Genomic DNA, 14,709 nt, shown 5'->3' with positions numbered 1-14,709 from the left:
AGTGGGCTCAGTGTACTCATCATTACCTGAAAGTATCACCCAGTTTGGGTGTAAAAATATTTGCTGAAATTTCTGGAGTTTTGTAATTTTTGGAAGCTTGGCAACCCCTATCAATGAAAGTGTTTCTCGCCTGTCACTGCTTAGGGTTACATCAATAGGAAACAGAACATAGAGATAGAACTTGAAACTACTTAATTGTGTCAAGTTTCAAGAAGCTAGCACAAACCATGCTTGTTTTAGAGTTCCAAATACATCTATCAATATAGGAGAAAACAGAGTGAAACGACAAAATACAAACTGTTACTGGAATCGAAAGCTTCAACATATAGAACGAAATTTGGGGAACAAAGTGGGCTCAGTGTACTGATCATTACCTGAAAGTATCATCCAGTTTGGGTGAAAAAAATATTTGCTGAGATTTCTGGAGATTCGTAATTTTTGGAAGCTTGGCAACCCCTTTCAATGAAAGTGTTTCTCGTCTGTCACTGCTTAGGGCTACACCAATAGCAAACAAAATATAGAGATAGAACTTGAAACTACTTAATTGTGTCAAGTTTCAAGAAGGTAGCAAAACCGTGCTTGATTTAGAGTTCCAAATACATCTATCAATATAGGAGAAAACAGAGTGAAACACCAAAATTCAAAATGATACTGGAAACGAACGCTTCAACATAGAAGAACGAAATTTGGGGAACCAAGTGGACTCAGTGTACTGATCATTACCTGAAAGTATCATCCAGTTTGGGTGTAAAAATATTTGCTGAGATTTCTGGAGATTCGTAATTTTTGGAAGCTTGGCAACCCCTTTCAATGAAAGTGTTTCTCGTCTGTCACTGCTTAGGGCTACACCAATAGGAAACAAAATATAGAGATAGAACTTGAAACTACTTAATTGGGTCCAGTTTCAAGAAGCTAGCACAAACCATGCTTGATTTAGAGTTCCAAATACATCTATCAATATAGGAGAAAACAGAGTGAAACGCCAAAATTCAAACTGTTACTGGAAATGAACGCTTCAACATAGAAGAACGAAATTTGGGTAACAAAGTGGGCTCAGTGTACTGATCATTACCTGAAAGTATCATCCAGTTTGGGTGAAAAAATATTTGCTGAGATATCTGGAGATTCTTAATTTTTGGAAGCTTGGCAACCCCTTTCAATGAAAGGGTTTCTCGACTGTCACTGCTTAGGGCTACATCAATCGGAAACAGAACATAGAGATAGAACTTGAAACTACTTAATTGTGTCAAGTTTCAAGAAGCTAGCACAAACCGTGTTTGATTTAGAGTTCCAAATACATCTATCAATATAGGAGAAAACAGAGTGAAACGCCAAAATTCAATCTGTTACTGGAAACGAACGCTTCAACATAGAAGAACGAAATTTGGGGGACCAAGTGGGCTTAGTGTACTGATCATTACCTGAAAGTATCATCCAGTTTGGGTGAAAAAATATTTGCTGAGATTTCTGGAGATTCTTAATTTTTGGAGCTTGGCAACCCCTTTCAATGAAAGTGTTTCTCGCCTGTAACTGCTTAGGGCTACATCAATCAGAAACAGAACATAGAGACAGAACTTGAAACTACTTAATTGTGTCAAGTTTCAAGAAGCTAGCACAAACCGTGTTTGATTTAGTGTTCCAAATACATCTATCAGTATAGGAGAAAACAGAGTGAAACCTAAAAATTCAAACTGTTACTGGAAACGAAAGCGTCAACATTGAAGAAAGAAATTTGGGGAACCAAGTGGGCTTAGTGTACTGATCATTACCTGAAAGTATCATCCAGTTTGGGTCAAAAAATATTTGCTGAGATATCTGGAGATTCGTAATTTTTGGAAGCTTGGCAACCCCTTTCAATGAAAGTGTTTCTCGTCTGTCACTGCTTAGGGCTACACCAATAGGAAACAAAATATAGAGATAGAACTTGAAACTACTTAATTGTGTCAAGTTTCAAGAAGCTAGCACAAACCGTGCTTGATTTAGAGTTCCAAATACATCTATCAATATGGAGAAAACAGTGAAACGCCAAATTCAAACTGTTACTGGAAACAAACGCTTCAACATAGAAGAACGAAATTTGGGGAACCAAGTGGGCTTAGTGTACTGATCATTACCTGAAAGTATCATCCAGTTTGGGTGAAAAAATATTTGCTGAGATTTCTGGAGATTCGTAATTTTTGGAAGCTTGGAAACACCTTTCAATGAAAGGGTTTCTCGACTGTCACTGCTTAGGGCTACATCAATCGGAAACAGAACATAGAGATAGAACTTGAAACTACTTAATTGTGTCAAGTTTCAAGAAGCTAGCACAAACCGTGCTTGATTTAGAGTTCCAAATACATCTATCAATATAGGAGAAAACAGAGTGAAACCTAAAAATTCAAACTGTTACTGGAAACGAAAGCTTCAACATTGAATAACGAAATTTGGGGAACAAAGTGGGCTCAGTGTACTGATCATTACATGAAAGTATCACCCAGTTTGAGTGTAAAAATATTTGGTGAGATTTCTGGGGATTCGTAATTTTTGGAAGCTTGGCAACCCCTTTCAATGAAAGTGTTTCTCGTCTGTCACTGCTTAGGGCTACACCAATAGGAAACAAAATATAGAGATAGAACATGAAACTTCTTAATTGTGTCAAGTTTCAAGAAGCTAGCACAAACCGTGTTTGATTTAGAGTTCCAAATACATCTATCGATATAGGAGAAAACAGAGTGAAACCTAAAAATTTAAACCGTTACTGGAAACGAAAGCTTCAACATTGAAGATCGAAATCTGGGGAACAAAGTGAGCTCAGTGTACTGATCATTACCTGAAAGTATCACCCAGTTTGGGTGTAAACATATTTGCTGAGATTTCTGGAGATTCGTAATTTTTGGAAGCTTGGCAACCCCTTTCAATGAAAGTGTTTCTCGCCTGTCACTGCTTAGGGCTACATCAATAGGAAACAGAACATAGAGATAGAACTTGAAACTACTTAATTGTGTCAAGTTTCAAGAAGGTAGCACAAACCGTGCTTGATTTAGAATTCCAAATACATCTATCAATATAGGAGAAAACAGAGTGAAACGCCAAAATTCAAACTGTTACTGGAAACGTACGCTTCAACATAGGAGAACGAAATTTGGGGAACCAAGTGGGCTTAGTGTACTGATCATTACCTGAGAGTATCATCCAGTTTGGGTGAAAAAATATTTGCTGAGATTTCTGGAGATTCGTAATTTTGGAATCTTGGCAACCTCTTTCAATGTAAGTGTTTCTCGTCGGTCACTGCTTAGGGATACACCAATAGGAAACAAAATATAGAGATAGAACTTGAAACTACTTAATTGTGTCAACTTTCAAGAAGCTAGCACAAACCGTGTATGATTTAGAGTTCCAAATACATCTATCGATATAGGAGAAAACAGAGTGAAACCTAAAAATTTAAACCATTACTGGAAACGAAAGCTTCAACATTGAAGATCAAAATCTGGGGAACAAAGTGAGCTCAGTGCACTGATCATTACCTGAAAGTATCATCCAGTTTGGGTGTAAACATATTTGCTGAGATTTCTGGAGATTCGTAATTTTTGGAAGCTTGGCAACCCCTTTCAATGAAAGTGTTTCTCGCCTGTTACTGCTTAGGGCTACATCAATAGGAAAAATAACTTAGAGATAGAACTTGAAACTACTTAATTGTGTCAAGTTTCAAGAAGCTAGCACAAACCGTGCTTGATTTAGAGTTCCAAATACATCTATCAATATAGGAGAAAACAGAGTGAAACGCCAAAATTCAAACTGTTACTGGAAACGAACGCTTCAACATAGAAGAACGAAATTTGGGGAACCAAGTGGGCTTAGTGTACTGATCATTACCTGAAAGTATCATCCAGTTTGGGTGAAAAAATATTTGCTGAGATTTCTGGAGATTCGTAATTTTTGGAAGCTTGGCAACCCCTTTCAATGAAAGTGTTTCTCGCCTGTAACTGCTTAGGGCTACATCAATCGGAAACAGAACATAGAGTTAGAACTTGAAACTACTTAATTTTGTCAAGTTTCAAGAAGCTAGCACAAAACGTGCTTGATTTAGAGTTCCAAATACATCTATCAATATAGGAGAAAACAGAGTGAAACGCCAAAATTCAAACTGTTAGTGGAAACGAACTTTTCAACATATAAGAACGAAATTTGGGGAACCAAGTGGGCTTAGTGTACTGATCATTACCTGAAAGTATCATCAAGTTTGGGTGAAAAAATATTTGCTGAGATTTCTGGAGATTCGTAATTTTGGAAGCTTGGCAACCCCTTTCAATGAAAGTGTTTCTCGCCTGTCACTGCTTAGGGCTACATCAATCGGAAACAGAACATAGAGATAGAACTTGAAACTACTTAATTGTGTCAAGTTTCAAGAAGCTAGCCCAAACCGTGTTAGATTTAGAGTTCCAAATACATCTATCAATATAGGAGAAAACAGAGTGAACCCTAAAAATTCAAACTGTTAATGGAAACGAAAGCTTCAACATTGAAGAACGAAATTTGGGGAACCAAGTGGGCTCAGAGTACTGATCATTACCTGAAAATATCACCCAGTTTGGGTGTAAAAATATTTGCTGAGATTTCTGGAGATTCGTAATTTTTGGAAGCTTGGCAACCCCTTTCAATGAAAGTGTTTCTCGCCTGTCACTGCTTAGGGCTACATCAATAGGAAACAGAACATAGAGATAGAACTTGAAACTACTTAATTGTGTCAAGTTTCAAGAAGCTAGCACAAACCGTGCTTGATTTAGAATTCCAAATACATCAATCAATATAGGAGAAAACAGAGTGAAACGCCAAAATTCAAACTGTTACTGGAAACGAACGCTTCAACATAGAAGAACGAAATTTGGGGAAGCAAGTGGGCTTAGTGTACTGATCATTACCTGAAAGTATCATCCAGTTTGGGTGAAAAAATATATGATGAGATTTCTGGAGATTCGTAATCAAACATGCCATGTTGTTTTAGAGTTCCAACTACATTTATCCATATATTAGAAAACAGAGTGAAACCTAAAAATTAAAACTGTTACTGCCAACGAACGGTTTAACCTAGAAGAACCAAATTTGGTGAGCCAAGTATGATTGGGGTACTGATCATTACCTGAAAGTGTCATCAAGATTGGGTGAAAGAACGTGTGCTGAGATTTCAGGAAACTCGTAGTTTTTTGGAAGCTTGTCCACCCATTTCCATTAAAGTGATTTGTGCCAGTTTCTGCTTAGGGCTATATCAATAGGAAAGAAACCATAGAGATAGAACTTGGAACTTCTTTATTGTGTCAAGTTTCAAAGAGCTAGCACAAACCGTGTTTGATTTAGAGTGCCAATTGCATGTATCCGTATAGGAGAAAACAGAGTGAAACGAAAAATTAAAACTGTTACTGCCAATGAACTGTTTAAACTAGAAGAACGAAATTTGGTGAGCCAAGTGGGATTGAGGTACTGATCATTACCTGGAAGTGTCAAAAGAAAGGGTGAAAATATGTGTGCTGAGATTTCAGGAAACTCGTAGTTTTTTAGAAGATGGCAACCCCTCTCCATCAAAGTGATTTGTGCCAGTCTCTGCTTAGGGCTACATCAAAAGGAAAGAAAAAACATAGAGATAGAACTTGGAACTATATTATCGCATCAAGTTTCAAAGAGCTAGCACAAACCATGTTTGATTTAGAGTTCCAAATACATGTATCCATATATTAAAAAACAGGGTATAACCTAAAAAATAAAACTGTTACTGGCAACGAACGGTTTAACCTAGAAGAACGAAATTTGGTGAGTCAAGTGGGATTGGGGTACTGATCATTACCTGAAAGCGTCATCAAGATTGGGTGAAAAAATGTGTTTTGCGATTTCAGGAAACTCGTAGTATTTTGGAAGCTTGGCAACCCCTTTCCATGAAAGTGATTTGCGCCAGTCTTTCCTTAGTTCTACATCAATAGGAAACAAACCATAGAGATATATCTTGGAACTACTTTATTGGGTCAAGTTCCAAAGACCTAGCACAAACCGTGTTTGATTTAGAGTTCCAAATACATGTATCCATATATTAGAAAACAGAGTGAAACCTCAAAATTAAAACTGTTACTGCCAACGAACGGTTTAACCTAGAAGAACGAAATTTGGTGAGCCAAGTGGGATTGGGGTACTGATCATTACCTGAAAGTGTCATAAAGTTTGGGTGAAAAAATTTGTGCTGAGATTTAAGGAAATTCGTAGTTTTTTGGAAGCTTGGCAACCCCATTCCTTGAAAGGGATTCGCGCCAGTCTCTGCTTAGGGCTACATCAATAGGAAACTAACCATGGAGATATATCTTGCAACTACTTTATTGTGTCATGTTTAAAGAGCTATCACAAACCGTGTTTGATTTATAGTTCCAACTACATGTATCCATATAGGAGAAAACAGAGTGAAACCTAAAAATTAAAACTGTTACTACCAACGAACGGTTTAAACTAGGAGAACGAAATTTGGTGAGCCAAGAGGGATTGGGGTACTGATCATTACCTGAAAGTGTCATCAAGATTGTGTGAAAAAATGTGTGCTGCGATTTCAGGAAACTCGTAGTTGTTTGGAAGCTTGGCCAACCCTTTCCATGAAAGTGGTTTGCGCCAGTCTCCGCTTAGGGCTACATCAATAGGAAACAAACCATAGATATAGAACTTGGAACTACTTTCTTGTGTCATGTTTCAAAGAGCTAGCACAAACCATGTTTGATTAAGAGTTCCAACTACATGAATCCATATACGAGAAAACAGAGTGAAACCTAAAAATTAAAACTATTACTGCCAACGAACAGTTTAATCTAGAAGAACGAAAGTTGGTGAGCCAAGTGGTTTTGGGGTACTGATCATTACCTGAAAGTGTCATCAAGATAGGTTGAAAAAATGTGTGCTGAGATTTCAGGAAACTCATAGTTGTTTGGAAGCTTGGCAACCCCTTTCCATGAAAGTGATTTGCACCAGTCTCTGCTTATGGTTACATCAATAGGAAACAAACCATAGCGATAGAACTTGGAACTACTTTATTGTGTCAAGTTTCAAAGAGCTAGCACAAACCGTGTTTGATTTAGAGTTCCAAATACATGTATCCATATAGGAGAAAACAGAGTGAAACCTAAAAATTAAAACTCTTACTGCCAATTAATGGTTTAAACTTGAAGAATGAAATTTGGTGAGCCAATTGGGATTGGTGTACTTATCATTACCTGAAAGTGTCATCAAGATTGGGTGAAAAAATATGTGCTGAGATTCAGGAAACTTGTAGTTTTTTGGAAGCTTGGCCACCCCTTTTTATGAAAGTGATTTGCGCCAGTCTCTGCTTAGGGCTACATCAATAGGAAAAAACTATAGAGATAGGTCTTGGAAGTACATTATTGTGTCAAGTTTCAAAGAGCTAGCACAAACGGTGTTTGATTTAGAGATCCAAATACATGTATCCATATAGGAGAAAACAGAGTGAAACCTAAAAATTAAAACTGTAACTGCCAACGAGCGGCTTAACCTAGAAGAACAAAATTTGTTGAGCCAAGTGGGATTGGGGTACTGATCATTACCAGAAAGTGTCATCAAGATTGGGTGAAAAAATGTGTCCTGGATTTCAGGAAACTCGTAGTTTTTTGGAAGCTTGGCAACCCCTTTCCATGAAAGAGATTTGCGCCAGTCTCTGCTTTGGGCTACATCAATAGGAAACAAACCATAGAGATAGAACGTGGAACTACTTTATTGTGTCAAGTTTCAAAGAGCTAGCACAAACTATGTTTGATTTAGAGTTCGAACGACATGTATCCATATAGGAGAAAACAGAGTAAAATGTAAAAATTAAAACTGTTACAGCCAACAAAGGGTTTAACCCAGAAGAATAAAACGTGATGAGCCAAGTATGATTGGGGTACTGATCATTACCTGAAAGTGTCATCAAGATTGGGGGAAAAAATGTGTGCTGAGATTTCAGTAAACTCGTAGTTTTTTTAAGCTTGTCAACCACTTTCCATGAAAGTGATTTGCGTCAGTCTCTACTTAGGGCTACATCTATAGGAAACAAACCATAGAGACAGAAATTGGAACTACTTTATTGTGTCAAGTTAGAAAGAGCTAGCAAAAACCGTGTTTGATTTAGAGTTCCAACTATATGTATCCATATAGGAGAAAACAGAGTGAAACCTAAAAATTTAAACTGCTACTGCCAACGAACGGTTTAACCTAGAACAACGAAATTTGGTGAGATAAGTGGGATTGGGGTGCTGATCATTACCTGAAAGTGTCATCAAGTTTGGGTGAAAAAATGTGTGCTGAGATTTCTGTAATCTCGTAGTTTTTTGGAAGCTTGGCAAACCCTTTCCATGAAAGTAATTTGCGAAAGTCTCTCCTTAGGGCTACATCTATAGGAAACAAACCATAGAGACAGAAATTGGAAATTCTTTATTGTGTCAAGTTTCAAAGAGCTAGCACAAACCGCGTTTGATTTAGAGTTCCAAATACATGTATCCATAAAGGAGAAAACCGAGTGAAACCTAAAAATTTAAACTGTTACTGCCAACGAACGGTTTAATTTAGAAGAACGAAATTTGGTGAGCCAAGTGGGATTGGTGTACTCATCAGTACCTGAAAGTGTCATCAAGATTGGGTGAAAACATGTGTGCTGAGATTTCAGGAAACTCGAGGTTTCTGGAAAATTGGCAACCCCTTTCCATGAAAGGGATTTGCACCAGTCTCTGCTTAGGGCTACATCAATAGGAAACAAACCATAGAGATAGGTCTTGGAAGTACTTTATTGTGTCAAGTTTCAAAAAGCTAGCACAAACCGTGTTTGATTTAGAGATCCAAATACATGTATCCATATAGGAGAAAACACAGTGAAACCTAAAAATTTAAACTGTTACTGCCAACGAGCGGCTTAACCTAGAAGAAAGAAATTTGGTGAGCCAAGTGGGATTGGGGTACTGATCATTACCAGAAAGTGTCATCAAGATTGGGTGAAAAAATGTGTGCTGAGATTTCAGGAAACTCGTAGTTTTTTGGAAGCTTGGCCAACCCTTTCCATGAAAGTGATTTGCTCCAGTCCCTGCTTAGGGCTACATGAATAGGAATCAAACCATAAAGATAGAACTTGGAGATACTTTCTTTTGTCATGTTTCAAAGAGCTAGCAGAAACCGTGTTTGATTCAGAGTTCCAACTACATGTATCCGTATAGGAAAAAACAGAGTGAAACCTAAAAATTAAAACTGCTACTGCCAACGAACTGTTTAACCTAGAAGAACGAAATTTGGTGAGCCAAGTGGGATTGGGGTACTGATCATTAAATGAAAGTGTCCAAAGAATGGGTGAAAATATGTGTGCTGAGATTTCAGGAAACTCGTAGTTTTTTTAGAAGCTTGGCAATCCCTTTCCATGAAAGTGATTTGCGTCAGTCTATGCTTAGGGCTATATCAACAGGAAAGAAACCGTAGTGATAGAACTTGGAACTACATTATTGTGTCATGTTTCAAAGAGCTAGCACACACCGTGTTTGATTTAGAGTTCCAACTACATATATACATATAGGAGAAAACAGAGTGAAACCTAAAAATTAAAACTGTTACTGCCAACGAACGGTTTAACCTAGAAGAACGAAATTTGGTGAGCCAAGTGGGATTGGGGTACTGATCATTACCTGAAAGTGTCATCAAGATTGGGTGAAAAAATGTGTGCTGAGATTTCAGGAAACTCGTAGTTTTTTGGAAGCTTGGCAACCCCTTTTTATGAAAGTGATTTGCGCCAGTCTCTGCTTAGGGCTACATCAATAGGAAACAAACCATAGAGATAGAACATGGAACTACATTATTGTGTCAAGTTTCAAAGAGCTAGCACAAACCGTGTTTCATTTAGAGTTCCAAATACATGTATCCATATAGGAGAAAACAGAGTGAAACCTAAAAATTAAAAATGTTACTGACAACGGAAGGTTTAACCTAGAAGAACGAAATTTGGTGAGCCAAGTGGGATTGGGGTACTGATCATTACCTGAAAGTGTCAAAAGTATGCGTGAAAATATGTGTGCTGATATTTCAGGTATCTTGTAGTTTTTTAGAAGGTTGGCAACCACTTTCCATCAAAGTGATTTGTGGCACTCTCTGCTTAGGGCTACATCAACAGGAAACAAACCATAGAAATAGAATTTGGAACTAGATTATTGTGTCAAGTTTCATAGAGCCTGCACATACCATGTTTGATTTAGAGTTCCAACTACATGTATCCATATATTAGAAAACAGAGTGAAACCTAAAAATTAAAACTGTTACTGCCAACGAACGGTTTAACCTAGAAGAACGAAATTTGGTGATCCAAGTGAGATTGGGGTACTGATCATAACCTGAAAGTCATCAAGATTGGGTGAAAAAAAATGTGTGCTGAGATTTCAGAAATCTCGTAGTTTTTTGGAAGATTGGCAACCCGTTTCCATAAAAGTGATATGCGCCAGTCTCTGCTTAGTTCTACATCAATAGGAAAAAAACCATAGAGATAGAAATTTGAACTACTTTATTGAATGAAATTTCAAAGAACTAGCACAAACCGTGTTTGATTTAGAGTTCCAAATACATGTACCCATATATTAGAAAACAGAGTGAAACCTAAAAATTCAAACTGTTACTGGCAACATACGGTTTAACTTAGAAGAACGAAATTTGGTGAGCCAAGTGGGATTGGGGTACTGATCATTACCTGAAAGTGTCAAAAGAATGCGTGAAAATATGTGTGCTGGGATTTCAGGAAACTCGTAGTTTTTTGGAAGCTTGGCAACCCGGTTCCATGAAAGTGATTTGTTCCAATCTCTGCTTAAGGCTACATCAACAGGAAACAAACCATAGAGATGGAACTTGGAACTACATTATTGTGTCAAGTTTCAAAGAGCTAGCACAAACCGTGTTTCATTTAGAGTTCCAAATACATGTATCCATATATTAGAAAACAGAGTGAAACCTAAAAATTAAAACTGTTACTGCCAACGAACGGTTTAACCTAGAAGAACGAAATTTGGTGAGCCAAGTGGGATTGGGGTACTGATCATTACCTGAAAATGTCATCAAGATTGGGTGAAAAAATGTGTGCTTCGATATCAGGAAACTTTTAGTTTTTTGGAAGCTTGGCAACCCTTTTCCATGAAAGTGATTTGCGCCAATCTCTGCTTAGGGCTACATCAATAAGAAACAAACCATAGAGATAGAACTTGGAACTATTTTATTGTGTGAAGTTCAAAGAGCTAGCACAAACCGTGTTTGATTTAGAGTTCCAACTACATGTATCCATATAGGAGAAAACAGAGTGAAACCTAAAAATTAAAACTGTTACTGCCAACGAACGGTTAAAACTAGAAGAACGAAATTTGGTTAGCCAAGTGGGATTTGGGTACTGATCATTACCTGAAAGTGTCATCAAGATTGGGTGACAAAACGTGTGCTGAGATTTAAGGAAACTCGTAGTTTTTTGGAAGTTTGGCAACAACTTTCGATGAAAGTGATTTGCGCCAGTCTCTGCTTAGGGCTACATCAACAGGAAAGAATCTGTAGAGACAGAACATGGAACTACTTTAGTGTGTCAAGTTTCAAAGAGCTAGCACAAACCGTGTTTTTTTTAGAGTTCCAACTACATGTATCTATATAGGAGAAAACAGATTGAAACCTAAAAATTAAAACTGTTACTGCCAACGAACGGTTTAACATAGAAGAACGAAATTTGGTGAGCCAAGTGGGATTGGTGTACAGATAATTACCTAAATGTATCATCAAGATTGGGTGAAAAAATGTGTGCTGAGATTTCAGGAAACTCGTAGTTTTTTGGAAGCTTGGCCAACCCTTTCCATGAAAGTGATTTGCTCCAGTCCCTGCTTAGGGCTACATGAATAGGAATCAAACCATAAAGATAGAACTTGGAGATACTTTCTTTTGTCATGTTTCAAAGAGCTAGCAGAAACCGTGTTTGATTCAGAGTTCCAACTACATGTATCCGTATAGGAAAAAACAGAGTGAAACCTAAAAATTAAAACTGCTACTGGCAACGAACTGTTTAACCTAGAAGAACGAAATTTGGTGAGCCAAGTGGGATTGGGGTACTGATCATTACCTGAAAGTGTCCAAAGAATGGGTGAAAATATGTGTGCTGAGATTTCAGGAAACTCGTAGTTTTTTTAGAAGCTTGGCAATCCCTTTAAATGAAAGTGATTTGCGTCAGTCTATGCTTAGGTCTATATCAACAGGAAAGAAACCGTAGTGATAGAACTTGGAACTACATTATTGTGTCATGTTTCAAAGAGCTAGCACACACCGTGTTTGATTTAGAGTTCCAACTACATATATACATATAGGAGAAAACAGAGTGAAACCTAAAAATTAAAACTGTTACTGCCAACGAACGGTTTAACCTAGAAGAACGAAATTTGGTGAGCCAAGTGGGATTGGGGTACTGATCATCACCTGAAAGTGTCATCAAGATTGGGTGAAAAAATGTGTGCTGAGATTTCAGGAAACTCGTAGTTTTTTGGAAGCTTGGCAACCCCTTTTTATGAAAGTGATTTGCGCCAGTCTCTGCTTAGGGCTACATCAATAGGAAACAAACCATAGAGATAGAACTTGGAACTACATTATTGTGTCACGTTTCAAAGAGCTAGCACAAACCGTGTTTGATTTTGAGTTCCAATGACATATATCCATATAGGAGAGAACAGAGTGAAAATTAAAATTAAAACTGTTACTGACAACGAACTGTTTAACCTAGAAGAACGTAATTTGGTGAGCCAAGTGGGATTGGCGTACTGATCATTACCTGAAAGTGTCATCAAGATTGGGTGAAGAAATGTGTGCTGCGATTTCAGGAAACCCGTAGTTTTTTGGAAGCTTGGCAACCCCTTTCCATGAAAGTGATTTGCGCCAGTCTCTGATTAGGGCTACATCAATAGGAAACAAACCATAGAGATAGAACTTGGAACTACTTTATTGTGTCAAGTTTCACAGAGCTAGCACAAACCTTGTTTGACTTGAGTTCCAACTACATGTATCCATATAGGAGAAAACAGAGTGAAACCTTAAATTTAAACTGTTACTGCCAACGAACGGTTTAACCTAGAAAAACGAAATTTGGAGAGCCAAGTGTGATTGCTGTACTGATCATTACCTGAAAGTGTCAAAAGAATGGGTGAGAGTATATGTGCTGAGATTTCAGGTAACTCGTAGTTTTTTGGAAGTTTGGAAACCCCTTGCCGATTAAGTGATTTGCGCCAGTCTCTGCTTAGGGCTACATCAATAAGAAACAAACCATAGAGATAGAGCTTGGAACTACTTTATTGTGTGAAGTTCAAAGAGCTAGCACAAACCGTGTTTGATTTAGAGTTCCAACTACATATATCCATATAGGAGAAAACAGAGTGAAACCTAAAAATTAAAACTGTTACTGCCAACGAACGGTTTAAACTAGAAGAACGAAATTTGGTGAGCCAAGTGGGATTTGGGTACTGATCATTACCTGAAAGTGTCATCAAGATTGGGTGACAAAATGTGTGCTGAGATTTAAGGAAACTCGTAGTTTTTTGGAAGCTTGGCAACAACTTTCGATGAAAGTGATTTGCGCCAGTCTCTGCTTAGGGCTACATCAACAGGAAAGAAACTGTAGACATAGAATATGGAACTACTTTATTGTGTCAAGTTTCAAAGAGCTAGCACAAACCGTGTTTGTTTTAGAGTTCCAACTACATGTATCTATATAGGAGAAAACAGATTGAAACCTAAAAATTAATACTGTTACTGCCAACGAACGGTTTAACCTAGAAGAAAGAAATATGGTGAGCCAAGTGGGATTGGTGTACAGATAATTACCTAAATGTATCATCAAGATTGGGTGAAAAAATGTGTGCTGAGATTTCAGGAAACTCGTAGTTTTTTGGAAGCTTGGCCAACCCTTTCCATGAAAGTGATTTGCTCCAGTCCCTGCTTAGGGCTACATGAATAGGAATCAAACCATAAAGATAGAACTTGGAGATACTTTCTTTTGTCATGTTTCAAAGAGCTAGCAGAAACCGTGTTTGATTCAGAGTTCCAACTACATGTATCCGTATAGGAAAAAACAGAGTGAAACCTAAAAATTAAAACTGCTACTGGCAACGAACTGTTTAACCTAGAAGAACGAAATTTGGTGAGCCAAGTGGGATTGGGGTACTGATCATTACCTGAAAGTGTCCAAATAATGGGTGAAAATATGTGTGCTGAGATTTCAGGAAACTCGTAGTTTTTTTAGAAGCTTGGCAATCCCTTTCCATGAAAGTGATTTGCGTCAGTCTATGCTTAGGGCTATATCAACAGGAAAGAAACCGAAGTGATAGAACTTGGAACTACATTATTGTGTCATGTTTCAAAGAGCTAGCACACACCGTGTTTGATTTAGAGTTCCAACTACATATATACATATAGGAGAAAACAGAGTGAAACCTAAAAATTAAAACTGTTACTGCCAACGAACGGTTTAACCTAGAAGAACGAAATTTGGTGAGCCAAGTGGGATTGGGGTACTGATCATTACCTGAAAGTGTCATCAAGATTGGGTGAAAAAATGTGTGCTGAGATTTCAGGAAACTCGTAGTTTTTTGGAAGCTTGGAAACCCCTTTTTATGAAAGTGATTTGCGCCAGTCTCTGCTTAGGGCTACATCAATAGGAAACAAACCATAGAGATA

The sequence above is a fragment of the Spermophilus citellus genome, assembly GCF_964194105.1.
Source record: "Spermophilus citellus genome assembly, chromosome: 13".
NCBI lineage: Eukaryota > Metazoa > Chordata > Mammalia > Rodentia > Sciuridae > Spermophilus > Spermophilus citellus.
Note: the sequence above shows the minus strand (reverse complement) of the source record.